The sequence below is a fragment of the Zalophus californianus genome, chromosome 11 (assembly GCF_009762305.2).
Source record: "Zalophus californianus isolate mZalCal1 chromosome 11, mZalCal1.pri.v2, whole genome shotgun sequence".
Lineage (NCBI taxonomy): Eukaryota > Metazoa > Chordata > Mammalia > Carnivora > Otariidae > Zalophus > Zalophus californianus.
Window position 1 is genome coordinate 78,026,351 of NC_045605.1, and position 24,799 is coordinate 78,051,149.

At 35.0% G+C, this 24,799-nt stretch overlaps 1 protein-coding gene across 5 annotated transcripts in view; it reads left to right on the forward strand.

The window, feature by feature from the left end:
- LUZP2 (leucine zipper protein 2) overlaps positions 1 to 24,799 on the forward strand; it is a 474,590-nt gene that overhangs the window by 41,114 nt on the left and 408,677 nt on the right. The window lies entirely within an intron of this gene.

Consider the following 24,799-nt stretch of genomic DNA (forward strand, 5'->3'; position numbering starts at 1 on the left):
TTATATAATCATGTAAGAAAAGGCATGAGCTAATAGGGCTACACAATCGTCCTTTCGACAGTAAGAAGTTCTGTGGACTTCTCAGATGGAGTTTGGTTTGGTCTTACTCAGAAAGACTGTCATACTTTTCATTTCTCTTCTTTTCTTTTCTTTTTTTTTTTTTGAGAGCGAGAGAGAGCACACAAGTGGAGGGGGGTGAGGGAAGGCAGAGGGAGAGAGAGATAAGCAGGCTCACGCTGGGCATGGAGCCCAACCCTGAGATCATGACAGTAGTAGTAGTAATAGTAATGAGCCAAAATCAAGAGTCAGTCACTCAACCAACTAAGCCACCCAGGCACCCCAGGACTATTATAATTTAAAGCCAAAATTTACATAGTAAAGGTAACTCTATTTTTATAATTTACAGGAGTCAGTAAAGAGACTTTAAAACAATGTTCCTATTCTCAATTTCAGCACCAAAACTTTTTTTTTTTTTTAAGATTTTATTTATTTGAGAGAGATGGCAAGAGAGAGCACAAGCTGGTGGGAGGGGCAGAGGGAGAAGCAGATTCCCCGCTGAGCAGGGAGCCCGACGTGGGGCTCAAACCCAGGACCCCAGGATCGTGACCTGAGTGGAAGGCAGATGCCTAACCGACTGAGCCACCCAGGCGCCGCAGGGACAAAACTTTATTATACATACTTGTAAAAAGTATATGTCTTATTTTTATCTTTCACCTACATAATGTCAAACCGAAGATCTTCCCTCAAATTTCTCTCCACCAATCCATACCTGATATTTCAACAGTCGTTTTATGGCATTGTCTTTAAAAAATAGTCCCTGATAAATTATTGTATGATAAACCTTCCCTGACCTGCTTTTAGTAAGCATCTGGCTATACAATGAGAATCCTTTAACATGGATTTTTATTGTGTTGCCTTACAATTACTTTTCAGTTTAAGAAATCTAGGTGTTGTCCACATTTTATGTCCCTATAGATTATGATTAATCTGACACTTTCTCCTCAAACTTGGGGCTTGAAGAAGTAGTTCCTTTTTATTTGAAGTAACATTTAATTTTCAAAAATAAAAAATATTTTATTTTCATAGCATTGTGGACAATGTGGAAAATGTAGAAAAACATAAATGGGAAAAAAAAAGAAACCTCTACTCAGTACCTTTAACATCATATGTAAATTCTTCATATACCAGGGATCATGCATAGTTTAATGGTGTTTAGTGAATAAATTAAAACATGTTAATTCACTTAGGGGCGCCTGGGTGGCTCAGTCGTTAAGCATTTGCCTTCAGCTCAGGTCATGATCCCTGGGTCCTGGGATCGAGCCCCGCATCGGGCTTGCTCCGCAGGAGGCCTGCTTTCTCCCTCTCCCACTCCCCCTGCTTGTGTTCCCTCTCTCACTGTGTCTCTCTCTGTCAAAAAATAAATAAAATCTTTAAAAAAAATGTTAATTCACTTAAAATATCAAGCATTGATCTATTAATAAAATAATTTGAAATATGTTAAGTCAGAGATAAGAGTCTATTATGCTGCACATATTGGTAATGATTCTCATTTTGTCAGGTTAGTTTATTTAGATTGCCTGTTTAGCTCTAAATCAGGATCCTGGTAACCAGTATTTAGAGGTAAATGAGTCATAGGAGATAACAATATTATTTTAATTGAGGTTCTACCTAATCTCTCTGGGCAGGTTAAGATTCAATGGGCTTGGCTTTTATTACAAATCTGCGAATTACTTTGTAAAATATTAACTCTGACCCCAATGAAAGATCTTTAATCTAGGTCTTAGAGGCAGTGGGGCATAAAGCATTAGATAAAAGTGAAAATGTTATTTATATAATTCTATATAATTCAAAATAAAAAATCCTTAATATATTTTTATGTCAAGCCTCCTTAAAAAGGAAAGTCAGGTGAGGCACAAGGCCAGTGAAGAGTTGAATTGGTATCTCCACTCATTTATCTCATGATAAATCAGAATTTAACGTACCCTAAACAAAATGTTAGATGCTGTTAGAAGAATCTCGTTCTCTAATTTTCTTAGATACTGCAAGTGTTTCAGAAGTTGAGCTGGCCAGTTCCATCTTCTGTCAAGTGATAAAGATATTAAATGCTACCTTTCAGTATAAAAATTAATATATTAAAATATTTTCAAAACAAAGTATAGTTGTATAGCTTGCATGTTGCAATTCAAGTCACAGTATCTGTTCTCTTGTGCTGGGCACCCACCCAAGGTGATATAATGTGACTAATGTTAAAAATGCATGGCCTGATTATAACAAGGATGTATCCTTATGAGAATTTCGGCTTTAATCAAACATGCTGGCAGCCAAAGCTAAGGCTTTTCTTTATATACAAGAGCTCTTCTTTAGAAAGATTCTATTCTGTCAACTTCCCGAGACATCTAGTTGAAAAAGTTACTTTTTTTCTAATTCAGAACTAAATCCCTTAGATAGACTTTAGGTAATGATAATGACCCTTTCCCTGAAATCCACCATAAACCTTCGAAATGCTATTTTTACTGAGCAAGAGCAATGTTGTTTATACATTAGTCAATAAAGTCTTTCAAATTCCTTGGCACAGCAACTGTGTAGGAAGCAATTAATAATACAGTTACTGCAAAGTAAATTGATTCATTTAATTATGAAATATTGAATAGCAACTTTTAAAAGTTGAATGGGGACAATATGCTGGGTCAGTGAGGAGAATATGAAAGTTCTGGCCTTCAATATTGTTTCATTGAAATTAATTCTTTATCAAGTTAGGGGATCAAACAAAGTTACATTTCATCCTTTTCTGATGTTTCCATATCATGATCCCAAAATCATTGAACATTTGACCCTCAATAGTCGACAGTTTAGAAGAAGGCTTATGACGAAGCCTAGGATCATAAGAGGTACAGTGAAAGTGTCCTTGAAAAGACGTCAGCCTTCTTCCCTTGCCTTTGCTAAATTTTGTTAGTAGTCAGTAGTTTTTATATAGGGACTTCACTGAATGAAAACCTCTGCTGTAGTGAAAGGGACACAACTCTTACCAATTCAAATTCCCTCTGATTTTCTGATTTGGCATTGCTGTGTGATGATGATGATGATCTCAGAATGATGTAAATGTGGAATTCGAGAGAACCGTCGTGGTAAGTGAGCTGCTCTAGTCCTCAGACATACTCAGTCTCTCTTCAGTAACTCAACAACTGTTCTTATTTTTTATTTTTATTGCTGATTTGAAGTGGCTCAAATTTAAAGAGATACAGGTGTGTCCAAGAGCTGCTAAACTGTTTTCCAGAGTGGTGGTAGCATTTTACATCACACCAATTGAGTAAAAATGCTAAAATTGGTGGGCAAATGAGGACAACAGAAAAAACATGGATAAAACATGTAAAAAATACAAGATTTAAAGTAGAAGGCCTTCTAGAAGTTGGTTATAAAATTGTTGCAAAATAATTGGTAGGCAGAATATAACATATATACACAGAGAGAAACATGCTGAAATTATGTAATTCAGTCACTACCTAATTTAAGAATGTTCATTACCTGTCACTGAGGTCAGGAAAAACTTGCTTTCAGGACTTCCCAGAGATAGTAGTGTACAACAGAGTTAATAGGATTTTCTTCAAATCCTAAAAGTGAATAGAACAGTGAATTGTTCAGGACTATCTTTTTTATGATACCTAAAATTAACAGCACAGATTTGAGGTAAAATTCAGCAATAACACTAGGGCAAGGGAAACACTTCTTATACTTGATAAAAACAATTCGCAAAAGAAAAAATTAACTCAGCTGATCAAAATTTACAGCTTTTGATCTGCAAAAGACGCTGTCAAGACCAACAAAAAAAGCTACAGGCGAGGAGAAAATATTTGCAACTCACATATCTGAAAAGGGGATAGTATCTAGAAATAACTCTCAAAACTCAACAGTAACAAAATGAATTCTCTAATGGGAAAATGGGCAGAGACATAAACAGACAATTCACCAATGAAGACATACAGATGGCAAATAAGCACATGAAAGACGTTCAACATCATTATTCATCAAGTAAATGCAAGCTAACACCACGATGTGATCCCATTATATACTTATCAGAATGGATAAAGTAAAACAGAATGTCAACATCAAACATTGGCAAGGATGTAGAGAAGCTGGATCACTTATATATTGCTGGTGTGAATGTGAAGTGCTACAGCCACTGTGGAAAAACAGTTTGGCAGTTCTTGAAAATACTAAACATGCAACTATCAGCTACAATATATGTAACCCAGCAATTGAACTCTTGGGCATAGTGAAGAGAAATGAAAACTTAGGTCCACACAAAAGCCTGTATAGTTTCATTTACAGCAGTTTTATTTGTAATAGTCCAAAACTGAAACAGTCCTCAGGAAGTGAATGACTACACAAATCCAGTTATGTCCATATCACAGATTACATCAAAATAAAGGAAAGTACTACAGATCGATTTGATGACTTGGTTTAATCTCTAGGGAATTATATTGGTTGCAATAAGTCAATCCTCAAAGTTCACATACTGTATAATACCATTCTTATAACACTCTTGAAATGACAAAATTGTAGAGGAGGAAAACTATTAACGGTTTCCAGGTGTCAGGTATGGGGTAGGAGTAGGTAGATGGATGAATAGATGGTAACAGTGGATTTTTGTAGTGATGGAAATGTTCTGTATTCTGGACTACATCGTTGTCAGTATCTTGGTTTTGACGTTGTGCTATAGTTTTGCAAAATGTTACCATCGGAGGAAATGGGGTGGGGTGGGTGGGAAAGAAAACAGGAGATCTCTGTTTTTTCTAACTACTTGTATAATTAGAGAAGAAATGTGGTGGAAGAAAGTTGCATAGTAGATGTTACACGTTAGGTTTCTCCAGTCCCGCCTAACTGAAGAATATATTTTAGTATTATTTCCCTCTAGAATTGTGTCAGTGTTATTCCAATTTCCTGGTTTTGATAACAACTCCTAGCAACAGAAATAGTCTTCTCTTAGTAATTTTCCTTAACCCAACTTTCTGTTTTTAACTTAAGTGTGTTGATTTTGAAAGAAACTTACTGCTTATAAAAGAAAACAAATTTAACTCACCAATATGCAAAAGGAAACCATAGAAATGAATGCATAACGATTCTATGTTTTTTAAATGTATACTTGTATTACTTAAAATCTTCACAGCTTAATCATGTGTACTGCATTTGGGGAAATACTGCATGGCAATATTAAATTATTTTAAAAATCCTTTAGTTCTAAGGTTATATTACAAATATTTTCTACATGCTCATTTCTAGAGGGCATAGAGTGGGATTATCTGATATTTCTAATTATGTGATAGTTTTGATACTACTGTGTCTTTGTACAAATATGACTGTGACCCAGAGTTGATGTCCAGGCAGAGGAAGCAACTTGGGCAAAATGTTGGCTCTCATTTCTGGGAGCAAAATTAAGTTCATATGACTGTAGCTTTAGGAACATGCTGTCATAGGTGGGATCAGATTGGAGGTCTTTTAATGTGATGCAGATAAATTAGGACTTAGGTTAATGCTAGTGAAACCAAGAAAAGATAAAAATAGATCTGTTGGGATATTATGATTTTTTTTCTTGCTTTCATCCTATTAAAAGAATATCTCTGCTCTGCAAATTCTCTGGGATGTTATACACACAGACAAATAATCTTCCTAGCAACAAATGTGTACTTAAGAAAGGTCCCTTAGGAAATCTGTATGTTTTTGTGACATATGTTAGTTGAGTGTAAAGTAAAAACTTGGATTTAGATAGGAAGCAAGTGGTGGGATCCAGGCATGTATGAAAGATGCTTAGAAACTTACAGAGCTTACCTTATTTACTGTTTAGACTTGCTGTTTTGATATATCTTTACAGACGCTTGCTCTTTCTATCCATCATTTTATGAATCCCCAAACGAAAATAGCATACATAGTTCCAAATACCGAAGGACCAGTGTAATGTTTTTTTCACTTAAAAATGTGTCCTTTTCCTCCCTCCCTCCTCCTGTCTTTCCCCCTTTTCCTGCTTCCTTTCCCTCTTTGTGTCTTTTTGACGTCTTTCCCCCCCCTTTTTTTCCATAAAGGATACACATTGTTTTAAGGGAAATATCCATCATGGTTCCTGAGTTGGTCTGTATCCCTTCATGGTCCAAAAGAATCATCCTATGAAGTGCTTCACTCCCTGCAGGGCTCCAAAGCTAACAAATCAGTTAGCACCAATTAATCGGTTGCATAATTTAAGACACCAGGAAAAAAGACAAAAACAATGAATAAAGGAGGAGGTCAAACTTTGGTTTGAAGATGCAATTTTAATCCCCGTTTCCGCCTTTTGTTTTGTTTAATGCTGAGAGGCAAGTTAAGAACTATAGACGATTTTTTCACTACTTATTTTGGTCTTCCTGATCTCTAATCACAAAACTATCTTTTTACTTGACTGTGTTCCACGTGACTTTGTTAAAGCATCTCATGTTTAAAGAGCGTTCAGCCAGATTATTTTAATACTTGCTAATGCCTGACAGTATTATAATGTACTAAAAGAAAATCATCACCCTGGGTTTTATTTCTATTTGAGGACCTTTCTGTGCTAGGATTTACTTTTGATCTTTTTAGGCATACTGAGGTAGAAGTTTTAGGTCCTTTGATGGAAATGGACCAGTCCATCAAAGAGTTTCCTTGTCCCTTTGTGTTCTCCATTAGAATGAAACAATAGTCAGACAGTACATGAAAAAAAACCCACTGTCCTGGGTGGGATCCTGCACTGTTCTAAGTGGTCTTCCACGTGGCACTGGCCACTATTTGACCATGGAGATGGTGCTCCCAGAGGCTTTTGCCCATTAACCTCCATTGGGAAGGGGATTCAGATGCTTTTTATTATCTTTATTGGAATAGAAACAGTTGGTGACCCCAATTGTAACTCTCTTATCACATTTGGGATTCTGGGAGTCAAGTTTCTCTCTCTCTCTCTCTCCTTCTCTCTGTCTGTCTTCTTTCTTTTTTAGAAACATTGAAAGAAACTGGAGTAACTGCCAAAGAGGCTCTGAGCAATATATTCTGAAGATAATGCTTTTCTCCTTCCTCAGTATGGTTTATCTTCTGTAAAAGAGGCACACATGCCTTGGTATTTATACTGTGCTGCAAAAGAACAGACAATAGTTAGAACTACTGAGTGTCTCCATAAGAATATAGATTGTAATGAAATAAAAAAAGTGATTCTAATTAACTATGTATTCAGAAGCATTTTTATTAAAATACGGTAGTTTTTCCAAGCCTCGAGGGTAAAGAGGTAAGAAAAGTCACTTTTTCTCTGACAAGTAGCTGTATTATCTGAATAAGGTTTTGGGCATTTCCAGGCTGTTGCAGTGTAATGCTAAGTGCAGTGTGGGAGTCTTCCTTTACTTTTGTTCTCTCTCTCTCCCTCTGTGTGTGTGTCTTCCTGTCTCACATGCAACACAATTTGTAATTTATTGGCCTCTTCTGGAAATTTCTGTATTTTCAGTGCCTTTATTCAGTTTCCTCCCTTCCCTCCTAAACACAAACCCCACTTAATCCAGCCTTGAGAAAATAAGACCTTACACTGAGCCTGCTCTTCTTTTCTTACAAATTGGGTCACTCTACAGTCTGCTTCTGGGTCATCGCCTTATTTCTTTGCAAATGCTTCACTCCTCTTTAGAGCTTTAAAAATTTCTCAGAGAAGTCTTAAAAAAATCTTTCAAACATAAAGCTCAGAATACAAATAGAGCTGAATAGAGTACAATTTATAATTGGTTGTGCTAGGGAACTTGGGTTTGTGACCAGACATCAGCATCCTAAGAAGCAGGAAATTACAAATTCACAGGGCTGGACTTCCGTTTCTTGTTAAATGCCTCTGCAGAGGTCTCTCCAAGAGGCTTTCATTGAAAATATGGCTCAATCTTCTCTTCGTAGTAGGTGTAGGCATTTTGCTTTTGTTGAGGAAGTATAAAAGTTTCCTTTCATGAAAATCTGATGGCTAATTGAAAATGCAAAAGGAAGTAAATGATTCTTTAGAGTCAAAATCATGTTTCTCAGCATGTTTTAGGGACACTAGTTTCAATAAACATTAATAGGCATTAAATGAACAAAATAATTCTCTTGGGAAACCTACCAAGGCAGTTAAACAGGTTTCTTTACTGCGGGAGTTTTCATAATCTTTTATCTATTAATGCACAGGAACCTCTAAGGATATATCGGATACATAGGCAGAAATGACCAAATTAATTTAGCTACCAAAGAACCGCACATGGAAGCAGGTTCTTTGAAACATGTCTTAGGAAATGCTGTTGTAAATGCTGATGGCACAAATAAAAATTTTTAAAAGGATGATTGTTAACTGGCGAATCATTTCTTCTCTGGAGGGTAGGTAGTGATGTGACTGAGGGCCAGCTCAGTTCCTTACTAGTACTCAACAGAGAATTCATTTCATTTGCTCCCACCACCTGATCCTTTTCTACAGAGTGACCCTAACAAAGTGTCTTGGAGATTCTGCTCTTTAAAGAAATAACCTAAAGTGTATTGAAGACAACATCCGTCCTTTCACACTCCCTAATAAATTACCTTACATGGCTTTTCTGGTCATGCTCTTCAGGTTGCTGAGAAATACTTGATTATTTGGTAGCATGCTGGGCTACATGAAAATTGAACTTCCAAACATTTTAACTCTTCTTCTTAGATTGTGTACATAACTTCTGTCTGACCATTGTTCAGAGATGTCTGTTCTCACCCTGGGCTCCTGATTGGTCCCTCCTGTCATTTTCTTCCATCATACCATTGTTCATACTCCGCATCACAGAACTCATTTCAGTTTGTGATTATCTAATAGTTCGTTGATGAAATTTTGTAGATTTTTCCATCTCTGGGACAGTAAGTCCTATAAGACAGAGACTGTCCGTTTTGTTCATTATGTCTTTATACGCAAGACCTAGCCTAGAAATAGGGATAATTTAGCCATTCAATAATTTGAATGGATGAAAAGATGAATGAATGTATGCAAGCTTTGTCTTTCTCTAGGTGCTCAGTTCATGAGATCAAATCACTGAATTCAACCTTGTAGCAAAAAACTCTTAATTCATTAGCTTTCCAAGGGGGGAACATGAGTACTAATCATAGCCCTTCTGAAAGTGTATGCCGTAAGTTCTGACACCTGAATAAAAAATGTATTAATATTTGGGGAAATACTGCATGGCAATATGTAGTGTAACTAGTGGTTTTTGAGGATCATATTAGAATATAAACATACACAATTAATCATCATTAGGAATATCTATATTCTGCCAATAAATTGCCCTCTTCACACTAAGGTTAACATATTCTTGCTCAAGGTCAGGAATCAAGAAGTGTAAGGCTTTCAACTATTTAAATTATAAAAAAAAATCATTTTGCTCAAGATCACTGGTAGTACTCTAGCAGTTTTTTCCCATTTAACAGGTCAAATGATTATGATTGTTGTATAAAGTTATCCTATAATACAAAATTAGATGTCAATCATTAAATATAGAGAGCCTGTCAAGTTATATAAATACATCTATAAAGCATTCTAAAATTTTGGAAATTTCATCATTTTTTTGAAAGTCAACAATAGTGTTTTGCATACTACTAATAGCTTATTATAGACTACTAATAAATATCTTCATTTTATCTTGAAAATGTAAATGATCCCCAATCCATTCTGGGCAGAGAAGCCAAATTTGAGGGTTTTGTTTTGTTTTGTTTTGTTTTGTTTTTCTGAAAAAAAAATCAAAACTTTGTGTTTACCTTAGACTATTTTTCTTTTGGAAGTTTTGATTGAAATATCCTAAACGTCTTGTTCTTTTTCTCCCCTCCATTTACTTGTTGCAAATATTAATATTAATATCTTTTTTTTTCATTTAATTCATCCAAAAGTACCCTGATTCTAATACTAAGGCATTTAAAAATTTCCAATGCAGTGCACACAATTATGAATTCACTGAGGAGATTTGCATTATTCTCATCAGTTTGGGGATTCAGGGCAAGTTAAATGTGTAACTTCAGCATTAGAATATTTCATCTGCCAGTTTCTCTGCTTGACATTTGTAACCGTTGTTAAATCTGCTGTTTGATTCTTGATAACGATCATGGATGTGCTAAACACTAGCCTGCTCACCATATGAAATATACACACATGCATATACATATGTATGAAATATAGATAAAATATATATCTTCTATAGGAAAAACAAATACTCTTTTGATTTCACATTCTTATGTAGCTAATGCCCCCATTTTACAACTGTCTACAAAATACTTCTAAAAATATCCCTATTTGATTTTTGTGTGTATGTATCCCTTTGTACCATAGTCTAGTCAAATAGTCCTCCAGTTGATGGACAGTTGGGTTGTTTATTCTCTTCTGCACTGAATATACTTGTATCTACATCAGTTCATCTTTTTACCAGAATAACTTTGGGACACATTTTTGGGATGTGATTTAGGATCAAATTTTGCTTCCCCCCCCAGTATTAAAAAAATACGGTTAAACTTTTTTTTTCAATATATTTAAGGTCTATTTGCATTTCTTTTAATATACACTCTCAGTTCAAAACCCCTGCCCACTTTTCTATGGGGTTGTTAATCCTAGTTTTCTTAAAACATAATAAATACTTATGTACATTGATAGATAACAGATGATGGGTGATAGATATCAACCTTCTGTTAGCTATACATGTCGCAAGTATCTTTTCAAAGTTACCAAATTTTTTGCCATCGAAAAAGTGGTCTCCTTTTCTCTCTTAATAGGTTTCTTCCACTTTCACTTTTATATTTTAATATGCTCCTCATAAGTAGAGCTAGATTTTTTTTTTAAGATTTATTTATTTATTTGACAGAGAGAGAGAGAGAGAGAGAGAGAGAGCACAAGCAGAGGGAACAGCAGAGGGAGAGGGAGAAGCAGGCCCCCAGCTGAGCAAGGAGCCCGATGCGGGGCTCGATCCCAGGACCCTGGGATCATGACTTGAGCTGAAGGCAGCAGCTTAACCGGCTGAGCCACCCAGGTGCCCCTAGAGCTAGAGTTTTAATATATCAATCATTTTATGTCACACTGTTGCTTCAGTCCTCCAGCTGAATATACTGAAATTGGCCACACCAAGCATTTTTCTTTTCTGAGGCCTTTGCATGTGTCATGTTAATTCCGTTCTTTAAAATGCCTGCTGCTTCTCATCATTTAAGACTTAATGGACATGACTCCTCCCCAGAGAGACTGTCCCTGACCTTTCATCTAACATTTACATTCTTCCCGTCCTTTGTTCTTGAACACAGTGCCCTTTGTTTATTGTCTTTGTTGCACTGTTTACTGAAAATAGATTGTTGATGAATTTGTTTACTGTATTGTCTTCCTATTCTCTAAAGTATAATCTCTGTTTCAATTTTATTTGTTCACAGCTAATTTAGCTCTTGGAACCATTCTAGATATATACTAAATACTCAGCAAGTATTTACTATATTAATTAGCAAATAGGTCCTCTGTTTGGTAACAGATTTTAGGTAGATAGGAAACTAGGAAGTAAAAACCTGTTTTCAAATGTACTTACGCTAATTATTTGTCAATAAGATACGTGCTGTCATTTAAATAAACTTCTAATTCATCAAAGTAAAATATTTAGAGAAATAGTGAAAATATTGTTAGCCAAAAGGGGAGCCTTGCTATATTGAAATATATTTATAATTTCTAAATATAATTCATACTTGAAGGATAAAGATACTTTTTATTTGAATACCTTCTGTCCTTCTGTAATTAAGGCCCTTATTATTTAAGTTACACTGAAATAGTTATTTTTCTACACATTTCTCTACTCTTACTTGCCCTTGAGATCCTGCTCATCCCCAAAGAACCATCTCAGATGTCACTTACAACACAAATCCTGTCTTCCACTTCCATCCCTTGCCCAGTTACAAAGAAAGCACTACAACTAGTATATCCTCCTTTTGCTGTATTTGATTGTATTTGCTATACTTACATGTTTGCTTCCATAGTGATTTTCCCTGACATGGTATGAACTGCTTGGAAGGCAATGATGAGAGGGTGGATGCTGGCATATCAAGCTCTTCAAGTGTAATAACGTATTTCCTATAGTTTGGATATGAAAACTGTAGCACATGATTCTATTCTGAAATGACAATATTAGAGTCCTAATTATATAGCTATCTTAGATCATCTAACAATGCCTTTGCATTTTCCCACTATGATTATATTAAATTCTCAGATAAAATTATATAATAAAACCTTCTTGTAAGAAATAACATCAGGCCAGAATTGGATAAACAAAGAGGGAGATAGTTCTGTTAAAATTCCTCATGCTTAATAAAATTAGATTCCCTGAGGCCAATATTTTCTACAATTTGTTCTATATATCTAACCTGAAAAACATTAATAATACCCTCCTAAAAAGATAAAAGTGTGTATATACTAGTTTTCAGTTTAAAATTCCAGAGCTCATGGGGCACCTGGGTGGCTCAGTCATTAAGCGTCTGCCTTCAGCTCAGGTCATGATCCCAGGGTCCTGGGCTCGAGCCCCGCATCGGGCTCCGTGCTCAGCAGGAAGCCCACTTCTCCCTCTCCCACTCCCCCTGCTTGTGTTCCTGCTCTTGCTATCTCTCTTTCTGTCAAATAAATAAATAAAATCTTTAAAAAAATTAAATAAAATTCCAGAGTTCATATTGTACGTGTGTATATACAGAAAATGTGGAATCACTGATTTTCTCCTGCATACGGAATTCCATGGATCCTTTCCTTCCTATTTCACACCAAAATCAGGCTCTTCCCCCATGTCTTCGCCAGGTTGCTAATTGTGTTTTAAGAAGTTTCATTCAATTCTGCATGTGGGAGATGCCATCTATTTTTTACTTCTTTGGCATTTGTCAGCCATTCAGAAGTGTTTGATCCTTTTTTCTTTTTGATGAATCGTTATTTCCTAGTCGTTCAACTCTCCTTATACTGCTTTGAAATTGATATTTTCATATTCATATATTTATTTGCCCAAATAATGCTTGCCTAGTTGTTTTATCCTAAGTTTCACTTAAAATAAAGCCTCCAAGGTCCTAAATCATTTTATTTGCTTTTCAAACTGTCTTCTCTGTTCTCTGATGTGCTTTCGAAAGGATATGCCTGGAATTTAAAATATTTTGGTCTCCTGATAAAAAATATATGAACATAGGGTGCCTGGGTGGCTCAGTTGGTTAAGCCACTGCCTTTGGCTCAGGTCATGATCCTGGAGTCCGGGGATCGAGTTCCGCATCGGGCTCCAGTCCCGCATCGGGCTCCCTGCCGAGCAGGGAGTCTGCTTCTCCCTCTGACCCTGCCCCTTCTCATGCTCTCTCTATCTCATTCTCTCTCTCAAATAAATAAATAAATAAATAAATAAATAAATAAATAAATAAATAAATAAATAAAATATTAAAAAAAAATATATATGAACATAAAATTTGTTCTTGCTGATTTCTGTTACATATTCCATTTAATTCTTCCCTCCTTTATGCTCTCAGGGCCCCTTGGCAGGTACCTGTTTTATTTTTTATAAACAATCATCATTTGTTTCTGTATGAGTTTTGGAGCTGCCACTTACTAGCTGTTTGTAGCAACTTACTTAAATTATCTCATTCTTTTTGGGCACATATATAAAATTCAGCATAATGTCGACCTTGCCATGTGTGAGGATTATAGGAAATACTCAATGTATTGCACATAGGCATTTAATATATTTGCATCCCTCCTCCGTACCTCCTCAGTTTGTACTCTGTATCTTTCTGCTCTGTTAAATTTTGTAAAAATCACAAGGATTAAAAAGATTACCAGGACAGTAATCATTCCTTACTCTCCTTTTAAAAACATGAACCTATTTAAATAAAATACAGTGAATAAAATTCTAAATCTACGTCAACTCTATGGAATTAAAAAGGAAATTTCTTTCCCCTGTCATTTTCTGGTTTTGAATATATTTCTCCAGATCTTTACAGTATGTTAATGCAGGCTAGTGTTAGAGTTTTAAGGTGTTTTCATCAAGTTTATGTTTATTTATTTTTTTTCTGGTGTCAGAACGTCTTTCCTTTTTAAGGCTGAATAATATTCCATTGTATGTATGTGCCACATTATGTTTATGTGTTTGTCTGTTGATAAACACTTCTCTTTTTTTTTCCAAATTAAAAATGTTGCTATAAACACAAGTGCGCAATATTCTATTTCCTGTTTTCAATTTGGAGGGAGAGGGTATATACAATATACAGTAGTGCAACTGCTGATCGTATGATAATTCTGTTTTTCATCTTTTGAAGAATCAGCATACTATTGTTCACAATGGCCACACCATTTTACTTTCCTATGAACAGTGTATAGGTTTCCACTATTTCCACATCCTTGTCAATATGTGCTATTTTCTGCTTATTTTGCAGTAGCCCTCCTAATGGGTGTGAGGCCTTGTCTTCTTAGTTTTGATTTTCATATCCCTAATGATCGGTGATGTTGAACATGTTGTGTTTGTCATTTGTATATTATTTTGTCATATCCAATAAATTATTGCCAAAGCCAATGTCATGACACTATTTCCCTATATTTTCTGATAAGTGTTTCATAGTTTTGAAATCCAGAAGTAGGAGTTTTTCAAGTTTGGTCAGATTCAATATTGTTTTGGGTCTCTGGGTCTGACTGAGATGCCAAATGTGTATTAGAATAAGTTTTTCTATGGCTGAAAAATAATTAGGGTTGATACATTGATTAGAATGGTGTTGTTGAGTTTATAGATTTTATTATATATTATTGACATGATAACAATATTAAGTCTTCCAATTCTTGAATGAGGAATATCTTCTTATTTATTTATATTATCATTATTATTTTCAGCAGTGTTTTGTAGTTTTAATAATACAAATATTTTTCCTCCTTTTCAATTTTGTAGGTCAACTCCTGTTTTCTGTGGTTTATGATTCAGTCTCCGTAGATTTTGTTTTTACTTACTTAAAATTTTTTTGTGTGTGTGTAGTGTTATGTTATTGTTTTCATTTGCCTTTCCCTGATGACATACCATGCTGTTTTATCATTTTATATGTTTTTTTTTTTCCCTATCTGTATATCTTCTTTGATAAAGTGTCTGTTCATGTCTTTGGCCCATTTTTAATTGGGTTTTGTTTTCTTGTTGTTGCATTTTAGGCATTTTTGTATATTTTAGATGGCGATACTTTATCAGATTTTTTGCAAATCTTTTCTCCCAGTCCATGGCTTGTCTTCTCATTCTCTTACCTTATCTATTTAGAGCAAATGTTCTTTTAGTTTTATTAAAGTCTAGATTGTCAGTTATTTGTTTCATGAATTGAAACTTTTTTTTTATGAATTGAGACTTTTGATGTTCTATCTAAAATGTCAACAATATACCCTTGATCATTTAGATTTTTTTTTCCATGCTGCAACAGTATTCTTATAATTTTGCATTTTACAGTTAGGCCTATGATGTAGTTTTGAGTTTTTGTGAAGACTATTAGGTTGTGTCTAGAGTCAGCTTTTATATGTGGATATCTAGTTGTTCTAGCAGCATTTGTTGAAAAAAATTTGCCCCTTTGTTAAAAATCAGTTGACTAGTGGCGCCTGGGTGGTTAGTTGGTTAAGCGTCCAACTCTTGATTTCAGCTCAGGTCATGATCTTAGGGTTGTGGGATCAAGCCCCAGGTCAGGCTCCCACACTCAGCGGGGAGTCTGCTTAAGATTAAGATCTCCTTCTGCCCCTCCCCTGGCTCGTGCTCTCTCCTTCTCTCTAAATAAATAAATAAAAGCTTTAAGAAAAATCAGTTGACTATTTTTATGTGAGTCTGTTTTTGATCTAGTTGGTTAGGTTGACCTATTTGTTTATTTTTTTCACCAATAACACACTTGTGGCTTTATAGTAATCCTTGAAGTGGGCAAGTGCCCATTCCCCAAACTTGTTATTCTCCTTCAATATTGTGATGGCTCTTGTGTGTTTTTGGTATGCCATAAAAACATCAGAAACAGTTTGTCAATATGCACAAAACAACTTGCTGGGATTTTGATTGGGATTGCTAATCATCAGGTTGAATTTTGGAATAAGTAGAATAAGTATTTTTTCTTATATTCCACCTCTTGAACACCTCTAGAGTGAAAAACAAATTAATACACATATGTGTGTGTATGTATGTGTATGTAATACACTGATCTAACAATAGAACATAAGGATTTTAAAAAGGAAGTGATGGGGCACCTGGGTGGCTCAGTTGGTTAAGCATCCAACACTTGGTTTGGTTCAGGTCGTGATCTCAGGGTTGTAAGATTGAGCCCCTTTGGGTTCCACACTTAGCTGGGAGTCTGCTTCCCCTCTCTCTCTGCCCCTCGCCCCACTTGTACACACTGTCTCTCAAACAATGAATAAATCTTTTAAAAGAGATAAATAGTCTTGATATAGAAGGTAATTGAATACTAAATGTTTCTGAACTTCCTACAGATGTAGGAAAGATAAGGAAACCACCTATAAATCTCTTAGCATAATTACAAAAAAGAGGGACATAGTCTCTCAAAAGACAATTTTTATATTATTAAAAACAAAGCTTCTAATATAGGACCGTCTTTAACGGTTTTGAACAATTTCATGGACAGTGTCATCTAGAAAGTATTAATAATGAAGATGGAGATTGACAATGAAGATTATTGAAAGTCTTACAAATTGAATTTCTAAACCTCCCGCCCCCCATTAGAGATTTCCTACCAGAAATATATATGAGCAGGAAATTTGCTTATTTATAGTTTATTTATACAAAGATCTTTAAAATGAGTTAATATGTTGACTTACACAATACTACCAATCTAAATATAATCAAACATTTGAATGACATGATGATGGACTGAATAAATGCTTGCTGTTGAGTAATTAAATGCAGATCTACATTCTAAAATTCAATCAGGGGTTGTTAAAAGATCCATTGCCTACATATGAAAAAGTTTTCATCCCATAATTATTTAGTTCTGATATTCTAAGTTCATTCCTTGGATTGTATTTCTAAGACAATCCTGAAATAGTCTAATGAACTAAACCCAAGGTTTTTGTATTAAAATGCATGTGCTATATTTAAATACACATTAATACAAATCAAAGATTACTCTTTGGTAGATGGAGTATCACTAATAAAGAGACCTTTTTTAAGTAGTTTTGCATTACTTCTGAAGCAAAATGTGTTAAATTTTGTCAAGTATATTCTAGAAGTTAAGTTTCACTCATTGAAGTTAAAATGGAAAAACTTTTACAAATTTTTTCCAATACTTTTTACAGATACCAGTTATCATGGTATTTTAATGCAATGGAGTCTGAATACTGCCTGTGACAAGAACTACCAAAAAATGGAGTTTTATCCTTAAATAAATAATCTACCTTTTATTATAAATACATATTTTACTACCTTGATTTAATTTAAAAATTTTAAGTAGACCAAACTGTGTCAACTAGCAGAAATACAGTGTGGAACTACTTGTGTGGTGGTTTTTCTCAAGTAATTACTTATAACCAGCTAGTTTGTTTTGTAGTCACTTCTCTAAAAAAGGAAAAAGGAGGACTGGTACATTTCCTCTATGTGCTCAAAAAGTTACACACCCAAAAATATAAATAGGCAATATGTAGATGAAGATGAAATTAAACATGAATATATACATACCACAGTTATAATCTACCTTGTGCAAATAAGCAGAATAAGGAGACCAGTTTCAATTATCAAGCTGGCAGAAGTAAGAGTTAATAATGGACAAATGGATATCCACATGTGTAAGAATGAAGTTGGACTCTTCACATCATATTCAATAAATAACTCAAAATGGTTAAATAGATGTGAGCATATGTGTTAAAAGTATAAAATTCTAAAAAGTGAACATAGGGGTACATCTTCACAATCTTAAGTTAGGCAGTGGTTTCTTAGATATGATACAAAAAGCACAAGCAAAAGTGAATGGTAGGTAATGAGCACAGACCTTTTTGGAGGTGATGCCCACAGCCAGTTGCTTTAGAAAAGATCACCCCTTAAGGCATAACAAAGGGGAGAAGTAAATCCAGAGGAATTAATCTTTGTTTTTTGTATGACATTTACCAAAGTGATAGTTATGCCAGTACTGAATGTTAAATATCAATTTGAAGAATATCCCTTTGTGTGAAAAAATGCTAGTCATGGCTATTATGAAGAATGTGTATAGATAGAGGTAGCGGGGATAGACCCTCAATTTTCATAGTCAGTGAAACAAAATATGGACAAATGCTGGGACAAAGCCCTTACATGGATGTTACCTATGATTATGCTAGATAACTTCGGGCGGTATGCTAGATTGCTAATTTACTAATGAAAGATAGTCACTTTCATTCATAAAAATAGTCCATTCCTTTGAATGGCTATGCAACTTAACAATTTAGCTGTTGCGCAGATTTGTGGTAAAGATGAATGCAAATGACTGTATTTAGCAGTGAAACTCTAGAAGTATATCCTCAGCTAGGCTTGCCCAATATCATGTTTTTTTCTTTTGTTTTGAGTAAGAGAGGGAATCTTTAGGGCCTGTCTGTGACAGGAAAGTAGGAAAGTCGGGCATTACATAAATATTATGTAAGTGAACAATCAACTATTGGAAAAGTTTGGGGAGAGAGTTGACTTATTTATTTTTGAATGTACATACATTTAATTACAAGTGAGTTGATTGCAGTGGATGGATTAAATTTGTATAGAAGAAAATGGATACTTTAGGGAGAATCAGAAAATGTCTTATTTAAAATATGTGGAATGAATTTATAAAAGGGGTACATTGACTTACTCTAGCTACCCTAACAAGCTCACTGGTATTTATTTGGGAGAACCACTTGCAGAGCACAGGTAACTTGCAAAAGTACTGTGCCATTCCTGAAAACCTAAATGCACTTTTGTTTTATTCTCAAATTGGTATAACTGTGTTTATACGACCATGTCTTTGGTGAAAGATGTTGCAACATTATTCGAGGCTTCCACGAAAAAAAAAATGGAGGGCTTCTTAACATTTCATTAAAAAAATGGCTATGGACACAGATATACCCAGTATAAACTGCAGTATTTTGGGGTAGCCAAATTCAGATATTGTTGAAGTAGAAAATTTTGAATGAGACAAGTTATATGACTAAATACTCACAACTTGGGGCACCTGGGTGGCTCACTGGGTTAAGCGTCTGCCTTCGGCTCAGGTCATGATCCCAGGGTCCTGCCACTCTGCCTCCTTGTGCTCTCTCTGTCAAATAAATAAATAAAATCTTTAAAAAATTTTTAAAAAGTGCTCACAACTTTAGCTAAAGACATTTAAAAGTTCATGTTGCTGTTTATGATAGTTTTGGCATATCGGCCTAAAGATCCAGTAAAAATAATAAAGAATCAAAGTGCTGTTTAGAATGGAGGAATAAGAATGGATCACCATGTTTTAGGCTAGAAAAATGCTATTGGTAAATATAGGAAGGAGAAAACCCACCCTTTCTTTGAAATGTCTGACTTCTAAAAGTGTGTCCTCTGATAATTAAAAAAAAAAATCTTCATACTGTTCAAAAATTTTATTTTATTTTATTTTTTTTAAAGATTTTATTTATTTATTTGAGAGAAAGAATGAGAGACAGAGAGCACGAGAGGGAAGAGGGTCAGAGGGAGAAGCAGACTCCCTGCTGAGCAGGGAGCCCTATGTGGGACTCGATCCCGGGACTCCAGGATCATGACCTGAGCCAAAGGCAGTCGCTTAACCAACTGAGCCACCCAGGTGCCCATACTGTTTAAAAATTTTAAATGGCTGGGGATTTGAGAACACTTAGGAATCTGTGTCATTGTGTAGAGGAACATGTCAGTCTCATTACAATGACTAGATGTGCTAGCTCTTCTGATAACCAATTACTAAAGATGACGGTGTGCTAGAAATATTTTAAAATAGAACCTACCTATATTTATGTATTAAAAACATAAACCTAAGGCATATTTGGAGAATAATTTTGAGATTACATTTTGTCTTATTTTTAAAACTACCCTGGTTTATGTATGAAATCAATGTTTACATTATTTCAAATTTGACTAACACAGTTATAAGAGACTGATTTTCTTAGCTGATGGTTGTTAGAACTGCTCCACATAGAGTCTTGCATTCTAGAGTTGCAAGGGTATTTGGATATGTTGTAGCCAGACTTGAGGTATCTCAGTGTATCCTGGATACCAACACAGCCTGACCACTTCTAGAGGCAAGGAATATATTCCATTATTGAAATGTCTAAATATTAGCAAATTAAGTTTTTAATGGATTAAAATTAAAAAGCCCCCCCCCCCCCCAGATGTCTTTTCTTACTTGGTCTACCGCTACATTGAGGCACAAAATAAATATCATGATCCTTATTTTTTAAATTATTTTTTAATATAATGATTTTTTAATACTTTAAACCTAAATAGAAATTGTTTTATGTGACTTAAATGAAATAGTAAATTGAGAATGGTTATCATTTTATTTGAGATTTTGACTGCAGTCTTTCATGAGACTATTTCAGGATTTCAAAATCAGCTTTGTTGTTACTTAGGATTAGAAAAAAGGTCCCAGTGAATCCTAATTTGCATAATTTAGGAGAATATTCCATTTATAATATTCATATATTATGAAGTATACTATCGGAATCAATGATTAAAAAAAAAAAAACATTCAGGTTAAAAAATGGGCCAGGGGGTGCCTGGGTGGCTCAGTTGGTTAAGCACCTGACTCTTGATTGCTGTTGCAGTTATGATCTGGGCTGTGGGATGGATCCCAGAGTTGAGCTCCTGCACCCAGCAGGAAGATTGTTTCTCTTCCCCTCTCTCTGCCCGTCCCCTCTAAAAATAAATAAGTAAATAAATCTTAAAGAAAAAATGGGCCAGAAATCTTAACAGACACCTCACCAAAGAAGATATACAGATGGCAAATAAGTAAATGAAAAGATGTTCCACATCATATGTCATTGGAGGAATGCAAAATAAAACAACAACAAAATCCCACTACACACTTGTTAGAATGGTGTTTGGGCTACCACACCCAATGCTGGGAAGGGTGTGGTGCAATTGGAACTCTCATTTCTTGCTAATGGGAATGCAAAATGGTACAGCCACTTTGGGTGACAGTTTGGTGGCTTCTTGCGAAACTGAACATACTCTTACCATACAGTCTGGCAATTGTATTCCTTAATATTTACCCAAAGGAGTTGAAACTTATGTCCACATAAAACCTTACACATGACTGTTTATAGCAGCATTATTCATAATTGCTAAAACTTGGAAGCAACCAAGATGTCCTTCAGTGGGTTAATAGATAAATAAATAAACTAGTACATCCAGAGAACAGAATCTTATTCAGCGATGAAAAGAAATGAGCTCTTAACTCCTAAAAAGACACAGAGGAACCCTTAATGCATACTACTAAATGAAATAAGCCAATCTGGAAAGTCTACGTGCTGTATGATTCCAACTACATGGCATTCTGTTAAGTCAGAACTATGGAGATAATGTAAAGATCAGTGGTGATCAGTTGTGGGTGGCAAGATATAAGGGCTAAATAGCAGAGGATTTTTTAGGGCAGTGTATGATACCATGATGACGGTACATGTCAGTACACATTTATCCAAACCCATAGAATGTGCAACACCAACAGTTAACCATAATGTAAGCTATGGCTTTTGGCTGATTGTGATGTGGCAGTATAAGTTCATCAATTGTAAAAAAAAAGTTACCCCTTAAGGGGGGATATGGATAATTGGGGAGGACGTGCATGTATGGGGGTAAGGATCTATGAGAAATCTATCTACCTTTCCCTTAATTTTGCTCTGAACCTGAAACTGCCCCCCCCCCCAAATAAAGTCTAAGTAAAAAATAAAAATAACTATTTTTACTATACTTTCCTGGGCAGGCCATTCCCCTTAGTGGCAGCATTGCTCTTTGTGAGAAAATATGAGTAAAACTGCCATTCTTATGAGTGTCCTCTATATCTCTTGGGGCTAGAAAGACCTTGAAAGAATCTCTCTCTAGTTCTGAGAAAGGAAGCCTTTGTGCAGGCCATGCAAGGGATCTGTTTTTTCCTCCTGGCACATTTGCTCTGTAACGCACAGGAAACTTAGAGTTTGATGTTTGCTTTTCTTTGTAAATGTGATGCTAAAGTGCTGATAGCTGAGTTTTAACTCGTATCCAATGTAAGGTGCCAAGAGAGAGTGTGAAAATTGTAATTTAGAAACTGCAAATGTGAAAACTGAAATTGTGTGGGTAGAGACAGTCCTATATTCTTATGAGCTGCTGCTTTTCTTCATCATTCTGTGAATTTATGTATGATACGGTTTTAAATGTATTCTGTGGAGTGCAGTGTAAAGCTGAAGAAAATATTTGTCTTATGTGTTCAGAATGAAGTAATTCTATCAAATGTTCTTTAACATTAATGCCATAAAATATTAGTTATTTTCAAATATACATAGTAAGAGTTAAAGTGGTTTTCTGAAATGTTACTCTGCAAGATTTACATATGATTTTAAATCAATTTAATTTTTATAACCTAATGATAAGAAAATTATTGCATTTCAAGTGTTTTCTTTACTTTCAATGCCTATTATAAATTCTGTTGAAAAAAAATTTAATCTCCAGATCTAACTACTGAGAAAATGCCCAGAATTTTGGTTAAAAAATACTTTTCTAATGAATAATTATTAATGATTGATTAGATGAAACCCAGGTAGAAAGTCTGTGGTTTTGTGGCATAAACCACTAACCTTTGCTGTTCAAAGATTTTTAGTTAAGGACTACTAGCTTAAGAATCTAACAAGTGTGCAACAGGTATATTGAAAAAGGACCACTTCTAAAGTTATCCCTAAAGTTCATCTTTTTTCAGGTCCTACAGTTGGGATGCAAATAATGATACCCCAGTTAGAAAACTGGGAGATGCAGTTGTGGTGGTAGCAAATTAGAAAAACATCTTTATGAGATAGTACTAAATTAAGAATGTTTACTAACATCCTGAAGCACAAGCAAAAAAAAAGTCAAGACATTCCTGCAAATGAGAAACTTAGTCACATATCTGGATGTTTTAAAGGAACGTGGACATAACCACAGCCTTCAGAAAAGCAATGCAACTATGGCGTTGTAGACACCTGGCAGAGAATAAATGTATCAGGTGAATTTCTGTAGGTTATAGATGACCACAGATCAAATCCAAATGTATAGAACTATGATGTATTATAACAACTTATGATAATCAGACTTTCTTTGAAAGAATATAATTTAAATACACATATGATAAAATATAAATATATAAATATCACAAATAATTTTACAAAGCAAATACAAATGCATTGATGTGGAGGGTTAAGCAGACACCAAATAATTAAATGTTACATGTCATGATTGACTCAGAACAAAGAAATTGAAAGGAATATAGATAGTGACAAGGTGAGATTTCTAAAAAACACTATGAATGTGTAAAGAAAAATATCATTGACAAAAAAGGGGCAAGACAGCAAGTCAGATTCAACTCTGAGTCCACTTAAAAATAGTGTACGTAGGGCACCGGGGTGGCTCAGTTGGTTAAGCGACTGCCTTCGGCTCAGGTCATGATCGGGGAGTCCCAGGATCGAGTCCCACATCGGGCTTCCTGCTCAGCAGGGAGTCTGCTTCTCCCTCTGACCCTCTTCCCTCTCGTGCTTTCTATCTCTCATTCTCTCTCTCTCTCAAATAAATAAATAAAATCTTTAAAAAAAAAAGAGTGTACATAATCTCAAAAATGAGTACTGGCAAGAGAAATTAGAAATCTAAGTATAAGGAGGTTTTGAGATAGCGATAAGCCAGCCATGGCAAGAATCCATTAACAGTGACCAATAAAGAAAGACTACAATTGATAACTGGGTCATGAGACAAGAAATAATAACAAAGGTGTGATTGCATGGCCTACGAAGAAGGTAAGAATCAAACAATTAAAACAAAAGTATTGCATTCATGCAGACTAGTGCAGATATAGCTTGAACATAAAACCAGTGTATTGACTGGAGCTGCGTAATCATCTTTTGATAATATCAACACTTGTTTTTGGAAAAGTGAAATGGGATGAAACTTCATCGGCAAGTTGAGGAGCTTCACCCCTGCAGCGGACAAGGTATGTGGCAGCTAGGAACAGGGATAGGTCTGACAATTTCCTCTTCCTCTCTGAAATTGGGAAGAATCTTTGGGAAGCTAGGGTAGCAAGTGAAGAAGGTAAAAGGAATATCAAATACAATTCATAAAATATAGTTCCTTTTAAAGGCCAACCAGTTTCTTTCGGTGGAATAAGACAAAATGGACACTTATATTCTAGGACATTGAAAACATTTCATGGAAAATTAATTTATTAAGCATATATTTATCTATACACAGGGACTCTTTTAATTTTGGAGAGACAGAAGTGAACTTAAACGGATACAAATCATACAAAACAAAACAAAACCTGATCTCCTGGATCTTACATGTTAGTATGCCTTTAGTGCTTCTGTTGAAGTTAGGGGTAATTTTACGATGTTTTTGGAAAGATTAAGTAGGGCTCTGTCAAAGTTCCTATAATTTCAGTTACTTCATGTCTCCCTTATTTCAGAGTTCCTTCTGTTTCTCTGATTATCAACACAATCATACGGCAATATAGATTTTTCTGGTAGTTATTTGACCTTAACCTCAATTTCAGGGAAACCAACTTTTCTTTGTTAGCACTGGAAAATGGAAGAAGAGAAGAGAAAAAATGGTGAGCATAGGAGAATTAAAAAAACAAAAACAAAAACAACAACGAGTATAATTATAAA